Source organism: Panicum virgatum, chromosome 3K, assembly GCF_016808335.1.
Source record: "Panicum virgatum strain AP13 chromosome 3K, P.virgatum_v5, whole genome shotgun sequence".
Classification (NCBI taxonomy): Eukaryota; Viridiplantae; Streptophyta; class Magnoliopsida; order Poales; family Poaceae; genus Panicum; species Panicum virgatum.
The window spans coordinates 28,830,675-28,839,993 of NC_053138.1; the positions used below are offsets into that span (position 1 = coordinate 28,830,675).

At 43.5% G+C, this 9,319-nt stretch overlaps 1 long non-coding RNA gene across 1 annotated transcript; it reads left to right on the forward strand.

The window, feature by feature from the left end:
- On the forward strand, window positions 1-1,056 carry LOC120701384. Its single transcript, XR_005686074.1, has 2 exons — window positions 1-366; window positions 628-1,056. It is a non-coding gene; the product is annotated as an uncharacterized LOC120701384 (long non-coding RNA).
- Window positions 1,057-9,319: the final 8,263 nt, after the last annotated feature.

Here is a 9,319-nt window from a genome sequence, read left to right on the forward strand (position 1 = left end):
ACTGCAGCTAGATCCGTAGTGCGCAATGTGGTGCTGTGTGGAGATGCAATGGTAGCAGACAGAAAAGCTGCTTACTCAGCTGATTGCGTGAAACCAGGTACAAAAGAGTGTGAAAACAGCTGTGCAAGGGTGTGAAATCAGGAAAAAAAAAGTATCCTTTGTATGATCACTGACAACACGGTTCACTACTTACTCGCAGCTATTTGTGTTCCAAGTATGAAAACATTGACAAGTTATGCTTTCTCTTGTCATGCTGATCATATATATGGTCTGTCATAGAAGACTTCTTGGCCCATGATGACCTTGCACACGTCTCACAAATTATTCCAGATCCGTAGCATACAAGTGGACTTGCGCTTTTTCCAGGTTCTCCTCTCACTGTTTATTCCGACTGTATCCTCTTCTGGTAATTTTTTTACCAATAATTTTTTCAAACGATTCTGTGTAAAACCAAGAAGCCTTGCTCTTCAGATAAAATTTTAACATTCCATGATCATTCAGCTTCTAACAGCTGCGTCACCAAAGATGAGTAGTGGCATTCAGCAGTTTGAAAGGAAAATCTTTATTACCATCGCATCATGTACTATGATCTGGATATTTCTACTTCTTACTAATTTATTTCTTCAGAAATACCCACCTAATAACTATTTTACTAATGGTGACAATAATGTTGCTCCAACACCAAATCTCACAGGGATCCTAACTTCCTGGTAAGTTTCTACACCATCAACTGCCAAGTCACCAAATTTAGATTTTATTATTCCCACAATATCTCAATATCTCTAACTTAATTATAGTACTGATGCTTCTTGCATTATAATATTACAGGACATCTTCACTGCTTTTGTGAACAAAAACAGGCCCCTTGCGGAACTCTTTGTTTACCTAGAATAACCATATGTATATTTTAGATTTCTATCTTAGACTATGAAGCTGATAGCTGTTATCTCAACAAATGCTAGAACCCTATGTTCTATTGTAATATAACTGCAAATGCTAGAACTTCTTGTAAAGTACTCTAATATTTTGTTATAATATAACCAGGAAATTTTTCTCCTCTGCAATCTCAATCTACTAAATTTACAAATTCCATTATTCAGATAGAAGACCAATTACCAAATAAGTTATGATATATTAGAAAAAAAACATGACCAGTTAGAGAAAAAAAAACATGACCAGTTAGAGAAAAAAAACATGACCGATGCGTTCACGCACATGGATTACATCCATTGTATGTACCAAATGAGGGGATTATTGGGCCATGGAACAAATATTTGAAGGTTTGGCACAAAAACTAACGTAGAAAACCAAACAATGATAAAACAAATGAAGCAATGAAATCTCAAATTGCATTAGGTCAAGAAAATTCTGCACCTTTGACAGGCTCGCGCGCGATAGCGCGCGTCATTTACTAGTGATGAATACCATTCCAGAACACTGGGCGGCGCAGCGGAAATGCTGAATCGGTAAGCAAATGCACCGCACGCATAGGCCTGGGTCCATTTGAGGCAATGAATGCATCAGGCAGGAGGACCAGCGTGGTGCCTGCGTCATTCTAAACAAAGGAGGACCTGCGTGGTGCCTCCGTCGGACCCTCGAAGACGCGGGTGGGGGGTTCTGGCCGACACCCGGCGGTGCGGCGAGCGCTGAAGCCGCGCGAGGCAGGCGGGCTGGGGGGGGGGGGGGGGGGGTGTTAGCGGCAGGCGACGGCAGTGGTGGGTGCGGGCGGGCGGCGCGGAGAGGCGGCGTGGCGCCGCCGACCCCCGGCGGGAGAGCCATGGCGGAGAGGTTAGCGGCGGGCGGCGGTTGTCGATGTAGGCGGCACGGTGCCGCCGGCCGCCGGAGGTGGTGGTGGGCGGCGAGGGCGATGTGGTGGGCGGCGATGGCGCCGGGGATGGCACCAGAGTCGCGTGAGTGGTAGACTGGCGGGGAAAGGGGTGGCGGGCCGGCGACGATGACGAAGGAGGTGACGGCAGGGACGCTTGGCGGGGGGCGCGGGCGGGTTCCGCGCTCGCTGTTCCGCGCGACCCGTCACGTGATATCGTGGTCCGTGGGAGAAGGTGTACACCACCTGGCTGATGGACCACTTCCTATGGATCACTCACTTTGTTTTCATTTGAGAGGACCCAGCAGTGCAGAAGTCAGCGTGGTGCCTCCTTGAAAAAAAATACCAAGTAAAAGAATCTTGGCTCATCTATTGATACATATAAAATCAACATGTGGGATTAGAAAAAAATTAATCTTAGAGAGAATTATCTGTATGACCCTGAAAAAGTATGTCTTCCTTACATGTCTTTTTTTCCCTGAACTTACCTATGAGGCCAAGAAACTATTTTCTTTTACCTATATGGCTTTTCTGTCAATTCTGTTAGGTTTCACTGTTAACTCTCCCATGAACGTGCTCTGCTCCCTGCTCAACGAAGCCCTAATCCGCCCTCAAAAAAAAAACCGAAGCCCTGATCTGCTGCCGTCGTCGATCATGACCGTGCCCAACTCCCTGCTCAACGACGCCCTGGGCAGTGGGCCGGCAGCGCCCTGCCTGCCCATGTCGGGCATGTCCATGCCCTGTATGCGCGACCTCCGTCGGCCCGGGCGCTTGCTCCGCCGGTCTGGGCGACCGCTCTGCCGCCACGCGCCTGCTTCCCCGCGGGCGTGTGCGTTCCCGACCGCTGCGGGAGCGTGCTTAGGCCTTTCCACGGCCCATCCTCGCCCTACGGCGTCCGCACTAGGTGAGCAGAACCAGGCGGGTGGCGACCCCTCCCTCGTGCGGACGCCTCTAGCCATGGATCTGGCGCCGCACCGCCCTTCACCAGTGCCGGGCAGGCCCCAAAGGCACGGTCGTCCTCGGATCTTTTAGCGAAACTAGCGAATACTTCCTGCGTGGTGGGGCGGAGAGGTGCCGGCTGCGGCTGGTGCAACGGAAAGGATGCCTAAGACGGGGTCTTAACGGTGAAACCTAACAGAATCCACAGAAAGGCCATATAGTGAAAATAGTTTCCTAGCCTCATAGGTAAGTTCAGAAAAAAAAGGCCCTGGAAGGAAGATAGACTTTTTTAGAATCTATATGTCTTATATAATTGGTCCCCACTAACTATTTCTCTCTTCATGCAAGATATCCACATCAGTCCTCACTTAAATGTTCCACTAGCTTGCAATCCTTTCATTCAATCTATTCATGTTCTCTTATCAATTATAAAAAAATATCCATGTCATCTCTACTATGTACAATACTTTTAAACTTTAATCTACTAACGTGAAGTCATATACATACGCTATTTTTTTTATCACCTATTCTTCTATAATGTGATCAAATATTCATTTAGTTTTTGTTCTATTAGCTTACCAATTTTTACCAGATCCGATAAAAAAATTAACATGCAAGTCAAATTCATATCATTACCACAGAATTGATCACCAGAAGTCTCATAAATGTATTTTTTTTCTTCTCTTAAGCTGCCATATCATCGGAATTATCATCTCTATTATGTGCAATACTTTTAATCTTTAATCCATTAGCGTAAAGTCATATACATACGCTATTTTTTTCATCACCTATTCTTCTATAATGTGATCAAATATGCTATTGGTTTTTCTTCTATTAGCTTACCGATTTTTACCATATCCGATAAAAATAAATAACATGAAAGTCAAATTCATATCATTACCACAAAATTGATCACCAGAAGTGTCATAAATGCAATTTTTCTCTTCTCTCAAGCTATCACATCATCGGAATTAACATATTCGTCTAATCAACTTCATGCGCGTCTTCTGTCTATTAGATGTATGTCTTCTTATTTAACCAAAGAAGTGTCGGCTGCCATTAAAGTTACATCTCTAAACAAAAATTACCATTATGTGTTAAATAACATTTATCTATTTTATATGTGAATATCACTTCTATTTTATTAATTTCATATATGTGTTCATTAGCTCAATGACAAGTTTCCTTTATTTGTCACATTTTCAGCAAACGTGATCTAAGTACTATATTGTAATGTTGCATGCTCTCCATACTCTTTTACTTAAATTTTTTTGTTGGTCACAATTTATCGAAAAACTCCCTCAAATCCCGTAACAACGTGCGGGGAAATCATCTAGTTCTCTCATAATCTTAACACCGGCACCCAGCTGTGGGCTCTTGGGAGCTTACGCAAGCTAAGGAATAAAAAAAGCAAGCTAAGGAATATTTTCATCTTCTAGAAGCCAGATTAATCAAGTATACTTTCTGCATTGAGCGTAAAGAATATTCTTTTATCATAATTATATACCTTTTGCATCTAAGCATACTGCTCACAGAAAAAAAATAAAATTAAAAAGTCTTGCACTTTCTGCTTCCTAGCTCCTCCTGCTTCACACAAACAAAGAAGCTCTTTCCTCCCAACAATTTCTCAACTTTTTTTATACACAGGAGGTGTTGTCCGTAATCACAGACTACTGTGTGGCTAACTTGGCAACGATCGCGATCGCAAGGATGCTCTGCTCACACTCTTTTATCGGCCATAATCATGATATTTCACTGGTTACGATATGATGATAGCAGAAGGAGCAGCGCCATGATGTGTCGTCACCACTCTCCAATCATGGGATCTATACGCGTGGACATACAAGACGACAGGCTTGCTACAAAAATAGACCACCTATTCTGAGAAAGAAAGAAAGAGAGAAAGGATGAGGCATTTCTCTTTTTTTTTTTTTGCGGGAAGGATGAGGCATTTCTCTATTCATTGGTTTGTTATAGAAGATTTCTAGGCCTTTCATTTTGGCTATAGAAGATTGGATTGCCTGGTGTATAGAGAAGAAAAAAGAGAAGGGAAACAAAGAGCAGAGCATATTGCGCGCATTGCTTATTTTCCTTAATGGGCAACAGCGGGAAGTTTCAATTCCTTCTAGACCTTCTTCAAGCACTCCCTCCAGCTTCAAATAAAGCAGGTCTACTCGACATGGCGTCCTTTTTTCTTTTTGACGTAAGAGGAGGGGCAAAAGGGCCTACCGATTAATCTATTACCTTAGTATTTGGCCAACAAACAAAGCCTTCACATTCGCTCTCAAGGTCTAGAAATTCTCACGTTAATCGAAAAAAATAAAATAAAAATTACCCACCATTGCTATTACGATAAAAATTAGCCTAAAATACCCCTGTGCCTAATTAAAAATCACTCACCAATACCATTATGAAAAATTAAGTCTAAAATATCATTTAGCTATGTATAAGTTATAAACATATTAATAAAAATTAAAGCCAACAACAATTATTCAATGAAAATAAAAAGAAGACAAAAATAATTATATGCAGAATATTATAGCTCAACAAAGCAAATTGTTATTATAGTAGACCATATTTTAATTGTTTTAACCAATACTAAGGCATACTACAATAATTAAAATTTTGAATTTTTAATACTAGACGCGCAAATGTACGAACCATAAGCCTAGTTTAATTAAAAGGTACAGAAAGAGTTAAAACAAAAAGGAAAACAAAAGCAAAAAGAAAATTACATCCATGATCTAAGTTGGCCGGGGAGCAAGGGTAGCCTTTGCACGATGGATAACCAGTGCAAATTCATGCTTGAAAGTGCCTTACATTTCTGAAAGTTGGCCTAATCATTACTGAAGATGAGACCATTTCAGATACTCATGCCATCAGGATAATAATTTCCATGTGATAAGGTACTTGAACCTGCCTCTTGCACGGCGTCTTTTGAACCCCTAGCCAGACTTGCCTGTCGTAAATAAACCATATGCTAGTTTGAGGTCGAGATGGTAGAACAAAGGAAATGATACGGATGCCACCAGCCATTCATGTCTTGAAAACGGCAACAGGAACAAAGACTGCGTGATTGCAGCAATAGGATGGCATGCATACCTTAGCCTTGTTCCTTTTCCGGCAGCAAAACTGGGTTATTCGTGCGCATTAAGTTGCTGCTGCAGCCCTTCCTCGAGCGTATCTGTAACACTCATATGTTAATTACTTGTAATTAGGATTAACCGCAACCGTTAGTTTTAAACCTACACGACAACACTCACAGATCATGTTTATGGCTCAGCTCGGGCCGGACCAGTATGACCGGTCGGGACAACCGGTCTGACCGTTCAACCGGTTTCAACCGTTTTTGGGCCTCACATCATTTAAACCTCACTCTTTCTCTCACCCTCACCAGGCACTCCAACCCTCTCTTCCCGTGCTCTCTCTCTCCCTCCCGAGCTTCCCCTCTCACCCCAAACCCTAAACTCCCAAATCCTTCATTTCCACTCGATCCAAGGGCAAGGGAGCTTCAATCGGCGTGGAGGGTCTTCTACACCGCGTGCTCCTCCCCGGGGTGCAGTGGATCCAAAGCTCTTCGTGGGGGGAAAGGCCCACTCAAGGTATTCAAACTAGGGTTAGGTAAATCCATCCATCCTTCTAGGGTGTTTTATTTGATTTCCTCCGGTCAAGCACATCTTTATGCATCCCTGGACTTAGAGCTAGTAGGGTTTTGGAATTGGCGGGCGAGATTCGCCGCGACAAGGATTCCAGTTTTGATCTAGGTAGGACCGGTCTGACCGGTCGGATGTACCGGTCTGACCGGTATTGTGGCCAGTGAGAGTTTAGGACCGGTGTGACCGGTCGAGCTACCGGTCTGACTGGTGTTGGCAGTGGCTGAGAGGGTTTAATAAGGGGTAGTTAGTGCAAATCTTTAGCATTTATCTTCGGGTATTGTTTATTTTGCAGTTATAAAAAAAATTATATATACATTCTCTCATATCATATGCATATGCACACGTGTAGCAGTCGCGGCGGAGGAGGTTGTGTACGAGGTGGTTGCGGAGCCACAGGAGCCGCGGGGGCAAGCCCCGCAGCAGGAGATTCATGAGGAGTCGGCCCAAGGCCCAGCTGACCCTAGCTCTGAGCAGCAGCCAGAAGGCAAAGCCCCGGTGCATAACCTACTATTTTAAATTATGATTCACTATATATATAATTATTACTTGTGCATTATATTTCTGGAGTTGGTTGTAACCTTAGCTGCATAATTTCTAGATTCCCAGAGTCTTATACTAATATGTGTAGGTCGTTAGCTTTGTCATGCTAAATAGGATCGGTAGAAGTCGAGTAATTTCCTGTTACTCGCGAGATATAGGAAGTATTTATATTCCAGTACATGAGTATTAAATTCAAAATGGAAGGTATGGGATGGGAGACCGGATGGGGGAATGTGTAGCCCCATATGTGTCGATTAAGGACCGTTCCGTTGTCGGCTGTACTGATCGGGGATTGAATTGTACTAACCGCATGCCGGAAGTAGGAGGTAGTCGAAATCGGTAAGCCTAGTACTGTCTTGCTTCGAAAGTACAGAAACCTGCACTCAACTCCTAGAGTAGTCGAGTGGCCGCGGAGAAAGGGGTTGCATATGTTTACTTTTGGTGGTCTCACGTAGGGCTCGGCTGACTATATGTCGTTGGGCTGGTTCCTGTAGTTCGAGGAGGGGAGGGGAATGGTTGGTGCGTGTGGTCCGACAGGGCTTATGCGTGCCGTGTTGGTTAGGTCCACCTTGCAAGATTAAATCAAATCGATTCACCGTGTCTCGCGGTCATGAGAGTCTTGATCTCTTAGTCACATCGTAGTGAGGAAATGGAATAAGATGAGACTGAAATGAAAGGGTGGATGATATTATCTAAGTAATTGTTTGTACCCACTGATTGTTGTAGGTAGGCAAATCATAGGTAATTAATAAGTCTATTGCTATAAATTGAAGTTAAGAACTTGAAAATAAGGATCCATTCTTAGTCGCTTTTTCCGCAAAATCAACCACTAGCCAAAAAGCTTTGCATGTCTAGATATGTGGGCTAAGTATACCCAATAGTCGGGTAAGTCTTGCTGAGTATTAGTTGCTTAGGGTTTGTTGCCACCAATTTATTTCATGGCACCCAAACGTTGACTTCTGCCCCTGCTGTGTCAAGTTTATCCGCTAGGATGTAGAGGGGTGGGAGGTGGTGGAGCGAGACCCTTAGGCTAGGGAGTTAGTGGATTGCACGCTTGTGAGCAGAGTGTGTGATCCCTCAGATTTTACATAGACCGGTCTGACCGGTCAACTGACCGATCTGACCGGTAGTCTTGGGGGGATCCGTGCAGACCGGTCTGATCGGTTGGGTGACCCGGTCTGACCGATTGTGTAAAGGAAGATCCAGATGAAGTAGTGTTGTTGTAGTTTCTTTTACGTTTGAACTTTAGCTACCCTATTGTAAAGTTTGTAAATTATTTAATCTATGTAAATTATGTTTGTACTTGAACTCGGTTTGTAAAACTTAACGTTTCATATCGTGTTTTATTCTCGTATTTTCAAGTAATTATCGTGTTTGTACCATCTGTGCGTCCTTCGCGTGGGGCTACCGGTGTTGTTTCGATCGGGCCGTGGGTTGAGAAAGGACCGTCAAATTAAACCATTAAGCCAATACGCCTGATGTGTTCAAATGATGGCCATTAAGCTTAATTTAGAGTTTTAATTTGGCGGTTCCGTCACAGTATCGTTGTAGGAGCCCCCAAGAGAGAGTGCCTTGAGAGATATTAAGGAGTTTAGCCCAGAAAGCTGCAGCAATTGCTGCTTCTGATAGCTGCGAAGCACCAGCAGCTCCCGCTTTTCCATGGCTCCTTCACCAAACATCGGCCCTATTTGCTTGGCTAGCACGTTTTGTGCTACCAAGAGAATCTTGCATGCATGAGCCACTAAATGAAGTTTATCTGCAAAACCTCTTCATAGATGGGTGTAACTTTTCGCGACGAATTTAATGATGGTAATTAATTCATAATTGGCTACAGTAATGCTACAGTAACCATCATCTAATCATGCGGTCAAAGTCCTCATTAGATTCGTCTCGCAAAGTAGCGTAGGGGTTGTAGACTTAGTTTTGCAAACTGTCTTCATTTAATACCAATAATTATCGGTCAAAGTTCCCTATCACAAATTATGCTAGGGAACCAAACAGGGATCTGGTTCCTCTGAAGTTGTTCACTACTACAAAAACGTTGATTTGTCCCGGTTGGGAAACCCATGTTGTCCCGGTTTCCCAACCGGGAACGCCAATCCGGGACAAAAGGGGGTGCCCTTTTGTTCCGGGTCTGGCAACCGGGACAAAAGAACACCAACCGGGACAAAAGGTGCTGCCAGCGCCCACATAGCTGGCGCACCCTTTTGTCCCGGTTGGTGTTACCAACCGGGACAAAAGGTCCCTTTTTTCATGTTTTCGTTTTCTCAATTCTTTTTCTATTTCAATTATACTTTTGCATTTCAATTAAACTTATGTATTGGAATTCAGTGTGTATGATCTCCACTAATATATATAT